Genomic DNA, 13,401 nt, shown 5'->3' with positions numbered 1-13,401 from the left:
TGATTATACTACTACTTATTATACTCCTACTTCTTCCTTATTCTACTACAGCAACAACTACTTAAACAATGTATTCTACTGACTCTACTACTACTGACTCTACTACTACTACTACGTATACTACTTATACTGATACTACTACTTCTTCCTTCATATTCCTCTTATTCTACTACAACAACAACTACTAAAACCACTTATTCTACTGACTCTACTACTACTGACACTACTACTACTACTACTACTACTACTTATACTACTTATACTGATACTACTACTTCTTCCTTCATATTCCTCTTATTCTACTACAACAACAACAACAACAACTACTAAAACCACTTATTCTACTGACTCTACTACTACTGACTTTACTACTACTGACTTTAATACTACTGACTCTACTACTGCTGACTCTACTACTACTGACTTCTACTGACTTTACTACTACTGACTACTCTACTACTGACTCTACTACTACTGACTTTACTACTACTGACTTTACTACTACTGACTACTCTACTACTGACTCTACTACTGCTGACTCTACTACTACTGACTTCTACTGACTTTACTACTACTGACTACTCTACTACTGACTCTACTACTGACTCTACTACTACTGACTTTACTACTACTGACTACTCTACTACTGACTCTACTCTACTACTGACTACTACTGACTCTACTACTACTGACTACTCTACTACTGACTCTGCTACTACTGACTACTCTACTACTGACTCTACTACTGACTACTCTACTACTGACTCTACTGCTGACTCTACTACTACTGACTCTACTACTGACTACTCTACTACTGACTCTACTACTACTGACTACTCTACTACTGACTCTACTACTGACTCTACTACTACTGACTTTACTACTACTGACTACTCTACTACTGACTCTACTACTGACTCTACTACTACTGACTTTACTACTACTGACTACTCTACTACTGACTCTACTCTACTACTGACTACTACTGACTCTACTACTACTGACTACTCTACTACTGACTCTGCTACTACTGACTACTCTACTACTGACTCTACTACTGACTACTCTACTACTGACTCTACTGCTGACTCTACTACTACTGACTCTACTACTGACTACTCTACTACTGACTCTACTACTACTGACTACTCTACTACTGACTCTACTACTGACTACTCTACTACTGACTCTACTACTACTGACTACTCTACTACTGACTCTACTACTGACTCTACTACTACTGACTACTCTACTACTGACTCTACTACTGACTCTACTACTACTGACTACTCTACTACTGACTCTACTACTGACTTTACTACTACTGACTACTCTACTACTGACTCTACTACTGACTCTACTACTACTGACTACTCTACTACTGACTCTACTACTGACTCTACTACTACTGACTACTCTACTACTGACTCTACTACTGACTTTACTACTACTGACTACTCTACTACTGACTCTACTACTACTGACTACTCTACTACTGACTCTACTCTACTACTGACTCTACTACTACTCCCTCTACTCTACTACTGACTCTACTACTACTGACTCTACTCTACTACTGACTCTACTCTACTACTGACTCTACTACTACTGACTCTACTACTACTGACTCTACTCTACTACTGACTCTACTACTACTGACTCTACTCTACTACTGACTTTACTACTACTGACTCTACTACTACTGACTCTACTACTACTGACTCTACTGCTATTGACTCTACTCTACTACTGACTCTGCTACTACTGACTCTACTACTACTGACTCTACTCTACTACTACTGACTCTACTACTACTGACTCTACTACTACTACTGACTCTACTACTACTGACTCTACTACTACTGACTCTACTACTACTGACTACTCTACTACTGACTCTACTCTACTACTGACTACTACTGACTCTACTACTACTGACTCTACTCTACTACTGACTCTACTACTACTGACTCTACTACTACTGACTCTACTCTACTACTGACTCTACTCTACTACTGACTCTACTACTACTGACTCTACTCTACTACTGACTCTACTACTACTGACTCTACTCTAATACTGACTTCACTACTACTGACTCTACTACTACTGACTCTACTACTACTGACTCTACTGCTATTGACTCTACTCTACTACTGACTCTGCTACTACTGACTCTACTACTACTGACTCTACTCTACTACTACTGACTCTACTACTACTGACTCTACTACTACTGACTCTACTCTACTACTGACTCTACTACTACTGACTCTACTACTACTGACTCTACTACTACTGACTCTACTCTACTACTACTGACTCTACTACTACTGACTCTACTCTACTACTACTGACTCTACTACTACTGACTCTACTACTACTGACTCTACTCTACTACTGACTTTACTACTACTGACTCTACTACTACTACTATTACTACGACGACTACTACGACTACTACTTATTATACTACTACTTCTTCCTTCATATTCCTCTTATTCTACTACAACAACAACAGTGTTGGGGTAACGAGTTACAAAGTAACGGATTACAGTAACGATTTTACTATTATAGGTAACGAAGTAAAGTAACGCATTACACTCGACATATTGGTAACTTCACTACTTTACTAGACCTCAGTAACGCGCTTTCCTGCGTTACCCAAGACATTTTTACCAGTCCGAAAAGTTCTCTTTTAGTGGTGCACGAGTCACACGACACTTCCTGCATGAACAATAGCAACAAGCTGCTAGCTAGCGCTGCTGCTGCTACTACTGCCCGCGACCCCTCTGCCCAACAAGTCGGGTGTCGAGCCTGGTCCCGCTACCTTCGGTGGTTTTCGGGGAGCTAGCAGAAGTTAGCGGGGCAGTGACGGAGCGCTAGCAGGAGCCCCAGCCGGCTACAGCGGGGAGCTAACGGGGACTCTGACCAAAGGTAGTAGCGGCTCGTAACCCAACGTTTACGATAGATTGTTCATGCAGCAAGTGTCGTGTGACTCGCGCGATTATTATTATTGGAAATTATATTAATTAACTAAAAAATTTCACAAGAAATTTTGAAAGTGTGGCTACTACTGCCGTAAGACGTCGCAATATACATACACATTACCGGTAGTGAGATGTGTTATTGAGGTACATTATACACTCACCTAAAGGATTATTAGGAACACCTGTTCAATTTCTCATTAATGCAATTATCTAATCAACCAATCACATGGCAGTTGCTTCAACGCATATAGGGGTGTGGTCCTGGTCAAGACAATCTCCTGAACTCCAAACTAAATGTCAGAATGAGAAAGAAAGGTGATTTAAGCAATTTTGAGCGTGGCATGGTTGTTGGTGCCAGACGGGCCGGTCTGAGTATTTCACAATCTGCTCAGTTACTGGGATTTTCACGTACAACCATTTCTAGGGTTTACAAAGAATGGTGTGAAAAGGGAAAAACATCCAGTATGCGGCAGTCCTGTGGGCGAAAATGCCTTGTTGATGCTAGAGGTCAGAAGAGAATGGGCCGACTGATTCAAGCTGATAGAAGAGCAACTTTGACTGAAATAACCACTCGTTACAACCGAGGTATGCAGCAAAGCATTTGTGAAGCCACAACACGCACAATCTTGAGGCGGATGGGCTCCAACAGCAGAAGACCCCACCGGGTACCACTCATCTCCACTACAAATAGGAAAAAGAGGCTACAATTTGCAAGAGCTCACCAAAATTGGACAGTTGAAGACTGGAAAAATGTTGCCTGGTCTGATGAGTCTCGGTTTCTGTTGAGACATTCAGATGGTAGAGTCAGAATTTGGCGTAAACAGAATGAGAACATGGATCCATCGTGCCTTGTTACCACTGTGCAAGCTGGTGGTGGTGGTGGTGGTGTGATGGTGTTGGGTATGTTTTCTTGGCACACTTTAGGCCCTTTAGTGCCAATTGGGCATCGTTTAAATGCCATGGCCTACCTGAGCATTGATTCTGACCATGTCCATCCCTTTATGGCCACCATGTACCCATCCTCTGATGGCTACTTCCAGCAGGATAATGCACCATGTCACAAAGCTCCAATCATTTCTAATTGGTTTCTTGAACATGACAATGAGTTCACTGTACTAAAATGGCCCCACAGTCACCAGATCTCAACCCAATAGAGCATCTTTGGGATGTGGTGGAACGGGAGCTCTGTGCCCTGGATGTGCATCCCACAAATCTCCATCACCTGCAAGATGCTATCCTATCAGTATGGGCCAACATTTCTAAAGAATGCTTTCAGCACCTTGTTGAATCAATGCCACGTAGAATTAAGGCAGTTCTGAAGGCGAAAGGGGGTCAAACACAGTATTAGTATGGTGTTCCTAATAATCCTTTAGGTGAGTGAGTGTATATATATATATATATATATATATGTATATGTATGTATATGTATATATATGTATATGTATATATATATATGTATATATATATATATATGTATATGTATATATATATATATGTACATATATATGTATATGTATATATACGTATATATATATATATATATATATATATATATATATATATATATATATATACGTATATATATATATATATATATATATATATATATATATATATATATATATATATATATATATACGTATATATATATATATATGCCAACATTAGCTATGAGGGCTTGATGATGTAAATATGAATAGGACAGCACTTTGCTGCAACATATCACGTGATTACATATGAATACCAGCCCCTATTGTCAGCGTGTTCTGATGTATTTTTTACGCATGTGGTGGCAACGCTGTGGAAGGAGATACGCGCCAAAGTTTTTGTGGGACTATGATTATTATTATTAAGCCCGAGCAATACTATGAAGTGCGCTTTGCTGCAGGGGTCTATGACCCTGCAGCTGAAGCCACACTTAATAATAATAAATTATTATTGAAAATTGAAAATAAAGTGATGAAAGGACCATGATGTTTGTCCATGTATCTTTGCAGTTAATTTGGACATTTGCTTAAAAAAATGGAAAGTAAAGTAACTAGTAGTGAAGTTACTTTTCAAATACAGTAACTAGTAAAGCAATCTAGTTACAATTTTCAGAAGTAACTAAGTACTTTTTCTGATTAACTACCCCAACACTGAACAATAACTACTAAAACCACTTATTCTACTGACTCTACTACTACTGACTCTACTACTACTAATTCTACTGACTCTACTACTACTAATTCTACTGACTCTACTACCACTACTAAATCATTAAAACTAACTAGTACTAAACTAAACTACAAAACTAGTCTTTAAACGCCTCCTCCACTGAGCTAAAGGAGGACTAGTGTCCTAGTGAGGACGCTTACTCGTCTCCTTCAGCCTCTTTAGGATTCACGGATTGACTTTTAGGAGACCTGAAGTGTTGACTCATATTTGGGTTTTAGGACTCTTTCCTGCAGCTTTCTGGAAACCTTTGAAGAAATGAAGACCAGACAAAACGTCCTCACTTTATAAAAATATTCTTTCAAGGTTTCAAACTTAAATTGGTCAGAAAGACGGACTGAGCTGAGTCCTGCTGGTTCTGTGGGTCAGGTTAACCTCCTGATAATCCTTCTTCAAAACACCCCAGAGATGAAAGCCAGAACACACACACACACACACACACACACACACACACACACACACACACACACACACACACACACACACACACACACACACACACACAGACAGAGGAGGATTACTCAATAAATCCTCTCGAGGAAACAATCATGTAGATAACAATCTTATCTACATGACAATACTTGTTGCAGCAACACAGGTTGACGTTTCCGATTAAACTTCCTAAAATGTCACCACAAAGTCTGACGAGGATAAATAAAAAATGACCACAGAAAGTTGGTCATCAAACCCGTTTTTACATCCCAGAAATGTAACTTTTAATAAACGACATGAAAGAGTTTTATTTCCTGACGTGAACATGTAGCAGGATGTCCAGAGCGGCGACCATTTTTTATGTGCTCAGTCCCAACGTATCCATGTTTCAGTTTTCCAGCAACGCCTCTCCGTTTCCGCTTGTTTACGTGAAGACGGTCTTTTCAAAATAAACTTTCACTAAGTTAGTTTCAGGAAGAAGAAACAATGCTATATGCTTTTCATCGTACAGAGTAACTCTGTTATCTTTGCATGTGACAACAAAAATATATCTTGAATCTCTTGAACCTTGACTTCTCGTTCCGGGCGGTAAAACAAACAGCTTTCTGGCTGAAAGGACGTTGACTCATTTCTGTTGGAACCAGTGTAGCATAGAAGCATGGTGGGATTAGCCGGCTAACTAGCGGACAGCTAGCTGATGCTTTTAATGCTGCACTGGTAGTCTAACGCAAGAAAGACAAGCTTACGCTAGCTACCTAGCTGGTCTATCGCTAGCTGGTCTCTCGCTAGCAAGCTGCGACAGCACTTCCTCATTTTCTTTTGTTCCGCTCAAATAACAAAAAAAAGCCCAGTGTCCATTCTGCTGCTATTTTTTTTATTTCTGTGGTGACTAATTAGCAAAAAGCTCAAACTAGCCAATATTTCCAGAAATAAAAAAATCATAAGATGTTGAAACCTTACAAATGAACATCGTTAGCTCACTTTCCAGCATTCTTGACGAGCTAATGTGCTCAACGTTTGTAGATGTGTTGTTGAACTGGTGAAACTAGCTTGTATTTGACATATATTTACATTTAGGTCCAGCAGATCCCATAGAACTGGTCATGTGTTGAAAATATCACACTGAATACATCAAACTCCTTAAAAATAGAGAAAATAGAACGAATGAAGTTACATCCAGTGTCTTTTCTGGACTAAAACTTAAAATCCTTCTTCATGAACCCTCTTGTTTTGATGAGCGATCAAGGTTTCGTGAACACCGACGGCAGTTTGAGGTTCGCCGCAGCGGGCGAGGAAATGACTTCTGTGGTTTCTACAAACAAACAAACACACACACACACACACGCACACACACACACACACACACACACACACACACACACACACACACACACACACACACACACACAGACACACACACACACACACACACACACACAAACACAAACGTCATCAAACTGTACACAGGAGCTTGTTTGTCTAAACTTTATAAAACTCAAACTTGCACGCGACCTTTGACCCGCTGAGGTTCGCCACCTGACTCAACTCATGTGCATGAAGTGAGTCGTTCTCCTGACACCTGCAGGTTTAGTGAGACGCTACACAATGTGGTTCTCATTGTGTAACAAGCAGGTTCAATATCACATGTTTGTTTTTAGCTTTTCATTCCCGCGGGCAGGTTTTTAGGATGAACTCTGCAGCATCACCTTAAAAACCGGGAGCAAACCAGTCGGATTCTTCGCTGCGAGGAAAACAAATCCTCCTCAAATGCACCGCGCCGGGGGCGTTCCCACCGAATCCCAAATTCAGTTGCAGGTATGTCAACTGCATGTTTTTTTTTAAAGTTCAAAAAAACAAAAGCGGGGACCAATGAGAGCCCAGTGAGAGGCGTCGCTCATCCAATCATGATCCAGGAGGAGTCGCCTCTTCATCCTGCTGCAGTTTGAATTAAGACAGTTTTTATTTTTCTCACGTGGGCGTCGCCAGAACCAATGAGAGGAGAGGAAATATTATTCAATACAAGAATGTCCCTCATTAAATGAAAGTCTGAGGCCGAAGAGAGTCGTTAAAACTGCCGTCGCCGCCTCAAACTTGTGCTTTCTTTGCATTTCGTTGTGCGGGTGCAGGTGTGTGTGTGTGTGTGTGTCTGTGTGTGTGTGTGTGTAGGTGCAGGTGTGTGTGTCTTCGTGTGGGTGATCCAACACACAATGAGGTAGAGCCTTCAGGACTGAACACGCCTGCAGCATTCAGTCAGGAATGTGTGTTGCATCTTGTTGAGTCAGCGCTGAGCCATGCAGGGAGGAGGGGCCCTCCGTCTGGTTTCACTTCCTGACTACAAACCCTCAACTGGTGTGTTTCCAGTGAAATGTCTCAGGATGATTTATCAGAACTTAGTTGATCATCTGACGTTTCCTTCAGCGCCGTCGTCGGGTCGATGCTTTTGGTTCATGACCGAACATCTGCAGAAGTATTGCCACTGTCGGTCTTCATGGTGAACATCAGGGTTAGAACACCAAACAATCAGTTTCTCTTACAAATAAGCACACAAACATATACGAGACAAATATAATAGCTCCATTTAAAATGTAAATCAAGTCCTTAATGCCACAATAAACGACACACTGGATGTATAAACTACAAGTAAATGAGAAAAATGCAAACAGAGGACTGTGCAAAATATAAGTTATATGCATAATTCTACAATAAATGATAGATGTGTAGAATATAAGCAAATAAAAAATAAGGCATCAAAACTATAGAAAATATAGAAACAAAGGACGGAGTAAAATGCTTAATTATAAACGGCACGCTAAATGTGTAGAACATTTTTTATAATAAATATGGACTGCGAAATATAAGAAACATAAACAAAAGACAACGTAAAATGTAAATAATGCGCTCAATTCTACAACAAACGGCCCACTAGATGTATAGAATATTAGTAATATAAGAAAAATATAAATAAAAGACCATGTAAAACGAAATATAAACTATAAAGCACGCTATATGTACAAAATATAAGTAATTAAGGAATGAAGAAAATAAGAAATATGTGCAAATAAATATAACAAATAAAATAAAAGTGATGAAGTAACTTCTTCTTATGTTTTTATTGTTTTTACAATTGGTGCAAATCAATGAAAAGCTGAACTATATGCGATGATCTTCAGCATTCCAGAACGCGGCTTCACCGCCGCCTCGCTCCTAGCTCCTGATGCTAACGGGTTTTCTGCGGCGCCGCAATTAGCTTCAGACGTTAGTTTATAAACGAGGAACTCACTCTCTGTTTAGACTAATGAGTTTGATCCTTTTACACTGTGGGAGGACATCAGAGCGGGCCTGTAGCGGCGTGTGTGTGTGTGTGTGTGTGTGTGTGTGTGTGTGTGTGTGTGTGTGTGTGTGATTACAGGGTGCAGTAATAACAGCCTAGCTGGGTGGAATGGCAGAATAATAACTCTCTTCTCTCTCTCTGTTTCTCAGGTATGGAAGTTACCTGAGGACGAAACACAGGACTGATCTCTGACAACAGACCGAGTTGTTTTCTACTAAAACCTTTAAATGTTTTAAATCCCCGGGCGGGTTTACATAATGTCACAGCTCATGTCTGAACTCACACAGTTTCATGAAGACTATGACATTCTATTCTCTGACTTTGTGATGAGTTTTATAACTTATACGTAGATCATGTAAACAACCGATCAGTGTTTAGACCAGCAGGAGGAGAGCTAGAAACGTTAGCAGCACCGCTAACGGAGAACCAACAGGAGGAGAGCTAGTAACGTTAGCAGCACCGCTAACGAAGAACTAACAGGAGGAGAGCTAGTAACGTTAGCAGCACCACTAACGAAGAACCAACAGGAGGAGAGCTAGTAACGTTAGCAGCACCGCTAACGAAGAACCAACAGGAGGAGAGCTAGTAACGTTAGCAGCACCGCTAACAGAGAACCAACAGGAGGAGAGCTAGTAACGTTAGCAGCACCACTAACGAAGAACCAACAGGAGGAGAGCTAGTAACGTTAGCAGCACCGCTAACGAAGAACCAACAGGAGGAGAGCTAGTAACGTTAGCAGCACCGCTAACAGAGAACCAACAGGAGGAGAGCTAGTAACGTTAGCAGCACCGCTAACGAAGGTTCACTTCAGTTACATGATAATGCGTTCAGGCTCTGCTCAGTGACACACACACACACACACACACACACACACACACACACACACACACACACACACACACACACACACACACACACACACACACATCAATGTAACTAGTTAGTTTCCAGTAAACATTTAAAATGTTGCTTTTCTCTCAGCGTTGTTGTTGTTGTTGTTGTTGTTGTTGAGCTTTAGAGTAATCAAAGAGACAAACAAACCAAACCCAGTGAGGAAGGTCTGTTTGTTTTAAATGATCAGGATCAGTGGTCCAGAATTAAAGTGATGATTCATCTGGAAAATCACCTTCACTCTTTTCTCCAGAAAGAGGAGGAAGACGATTCATGAGGTCATGAGGTCAGGAAGAACCAGTTAGAAACATTCATTTATTCAGATGACACGTCTTATAGATATGTAATACAAAATAAATATGTACAAATATCTATATACTTTATATATCTATATATGTAATACAAAATAAATATATATATGTACACATATATTTTTGTATATATATGTAAACAATAAAATATACATATACATGTAATAAAAATATATATATATATATATATATATGTAAAAAAATTAAGATAAAACATGTATATATGTGAAATATATATATATATATATATATATATATATATATATATATATATGTAGAAAACCTATATGTAATAAAAGAAATACATCTATATATGTAAATATATATGTATATATATGTAATTAAAAAAGTATATATCTGTAATACAAATATATACTTATATGAGAAATATATATGTAAAACATATATATATTAATGTAATAAAAACATATATATATATATATATATATATATATATATATATATATATATATATATATATATATATATATATGTAAAAGTATTTTTTTGGATCACTATTTCTGCACATTTGATTTCCACATGAAGTGATGTCATTTGCTTCCAGTTGATCAGACCAGGAGGTTCTGGGTTCTTTCTCTTGGTGCTCAGCAGCTGACGCCTCCGTCATCAGGTCTTCATTCAGCAGAACCCACACTTCTCCTTTCCCTTTTCCCAGCAGCACTGACTTCATCTTCATCTTCGTCATCTTTCATATGAAGTTGGTTCATACGAATGAAAGCATATATATATATATATATATATATATATATATATATATATATATATATATATATATATATCAAGTCTCATTTTCTCTCAACTAGGAAAAAAACAGTAAATTACATCGTTTTTGATTCATTCTTTCTTCTTTTTCGTTTATTGCAAACAGATTAAAATAATAAAAACAAGTCTGTTTTTGTGTCTATCTTCATAACCTTATCACGTATTTAATATTTGTTCTTCACTAAAACTCAGCAGTCTGATCTTTGTGTTTTGCAGACTCTGCAGCTTGAAGCGGTCGTCGTGTTGACCCAACACTGCATGAGGGACGAGTGTTGCAAACCAAAACAGCTTTCCTCTTGTCGGTGGAGCCATGCTAGCAGTTCCCCTCCGCTTCCAGTGTCTGTGCTAAGCTAGGCTAACCACCTGTAGAGGCCCTGTTACATCAGGTTATGATGCCCTGAAGCGTTTCTGATCCTCATGAACTGAATCACGTGAATACAATATTTACTGCTAATACTCTCAAGCGACGAGCTCTCTTTATGCAGTCGTTATTATTTAATTATTGTTTTATTGGACTCATTCAAGTTTGTAGAATAAATGAGTGAATTATTTTTTTTCTTCGTGTCACTGATGTTTGTGAGTCCTTGACCTTAAACGTTTGAATAAAGTTGTCTTGATTAGTTTCATATAAAATAGTTTTAAACAGTTCTGAATACTCTACGTACTTTAATAAGGATGACGAGTTTGATCCTGAAGGTTTAAACGTTACTTTTAACGCTAAACGTTTGAATGCAAACAAATAAAACCAGTAAAACTGTGATGAGTTTAAGTTGCTACACTCATCATGTATATTTATATTGTAATCATATTATTTTTTTATTAAAGAAATACATATTTTACTTGGGACAAAACTAAGTCTGGTCAGTATTTATGTGACTAAACTCTGACCTTCACGCTCACGTCTCCCTGCTGTCCGTCCTCTGGCCTGCAGCGCCCTCTGCTGGTGGGTTGCAGGTGTTGCATCAGTCATTTCTACTTAAACACAAAGTCTCTGCAGAGTAACCTGCTGCTTCTGAGCTTAAATAATAATACTAAATTATTTGATGCAAGAAAACTAAAAGAATGTAAAAAGTTAGTTTAGTTATTAAAGAGTAAACATCTTCAGACGATGAACACATGCTGCAACAAAAACCCACCAGCTGACATGACAAGACAAATAACAAAATAACAAAATAAACAATAAAACGACCAAATAAAAATACACCAACTAAAAATAAACAAAATAATTCAACAGAAATCACATGCAATATATATATATATATATATATATATATAAATAAAAAAATATATATATATAAATATAAACTCGTCATATATAATAAACTCGTCATATATTATATATATATATATAATAATATATATATATATTATATATATATAAATATATATATATATATATATATATTATATATATATATATTATATGATTGATATTATATATATATATATATTATATATATATATATATATATATATATATATAATATATATATATATAATATATGACGAGTTTATTATATATGACGAGTTTATATTTATATATATATATTTATATTTATATATATATATATATATATATATATATATATATATATATATATATATTGCATGTGATTTCTGTTTATATATTTTATGTTATATTTCTGTATATATATATGGGCCGTCAGGGCCAGCTGCCTTCTATATATATATATTATCCACATCAATATATATATATATATATATATATATATATATATATATATATATATATATATATATATATATATATATATATATATTGCATGTGATTTCTGTTGAATTATTTTGTTTATTTTTAGTTGGTGTATTTTTACACCAACCCATATCGTTGTCAACACAGCTGTGTGTTGACAACGTTGCTGTATTTGTATCAGACTTTTCAAGTTTATAATCAATCAGTAGTTATTGTCAAACAATATCTTCCCAATCTCTACATGATGTTTTTGTCAACCTTAATTATTTTGTGATGGATTCTTGAGAGGGATCTGAATAATCTGTGAGGAACACGATGTACAAGTAGAAAACATGTAACTTCCTGGTGCTTTTAGGTGGCGCTATGACTAGGATTAAACGCTCGCATTCACACAGATTATATATATATATATATATATATATATATATATATATATATATATATATATGGGCCGTCAGGGCCAGCTGCCTTCTATATATATATTATCCACATCAATATATATATATATATATATATATATATATATATATATATATATATATATTGCATGTGATTTCTGCTGGCCTAAACAGAATCACAAAGTTAAAGCTATTTTATAATTTAATTGTTTTTCACACATACACTACATGTATTATAATTAGAGGCCTTCTCGGTGGTCTTGCAGATTAAAGTACATGGGGATGTTATTGTGATTGTCATAGTCTTCAACCAATCAGATCTTTGGTTTGACATGCT

The sequence above is a fragment of the Taurulus bubalis genome (assembly GCF_910589615.1).
Source record: "Taurulus bubalis genome assembly, chromosome: 16".
Lineage (NCBI taxonomy): Eukaryota > Metazoa > Chordata > Actinopteri > Perciformes > Cottidae > Taurulus > Taurulus bubalis.
This window is presented reverse-complemented; position numbering follows the sequence as displayed.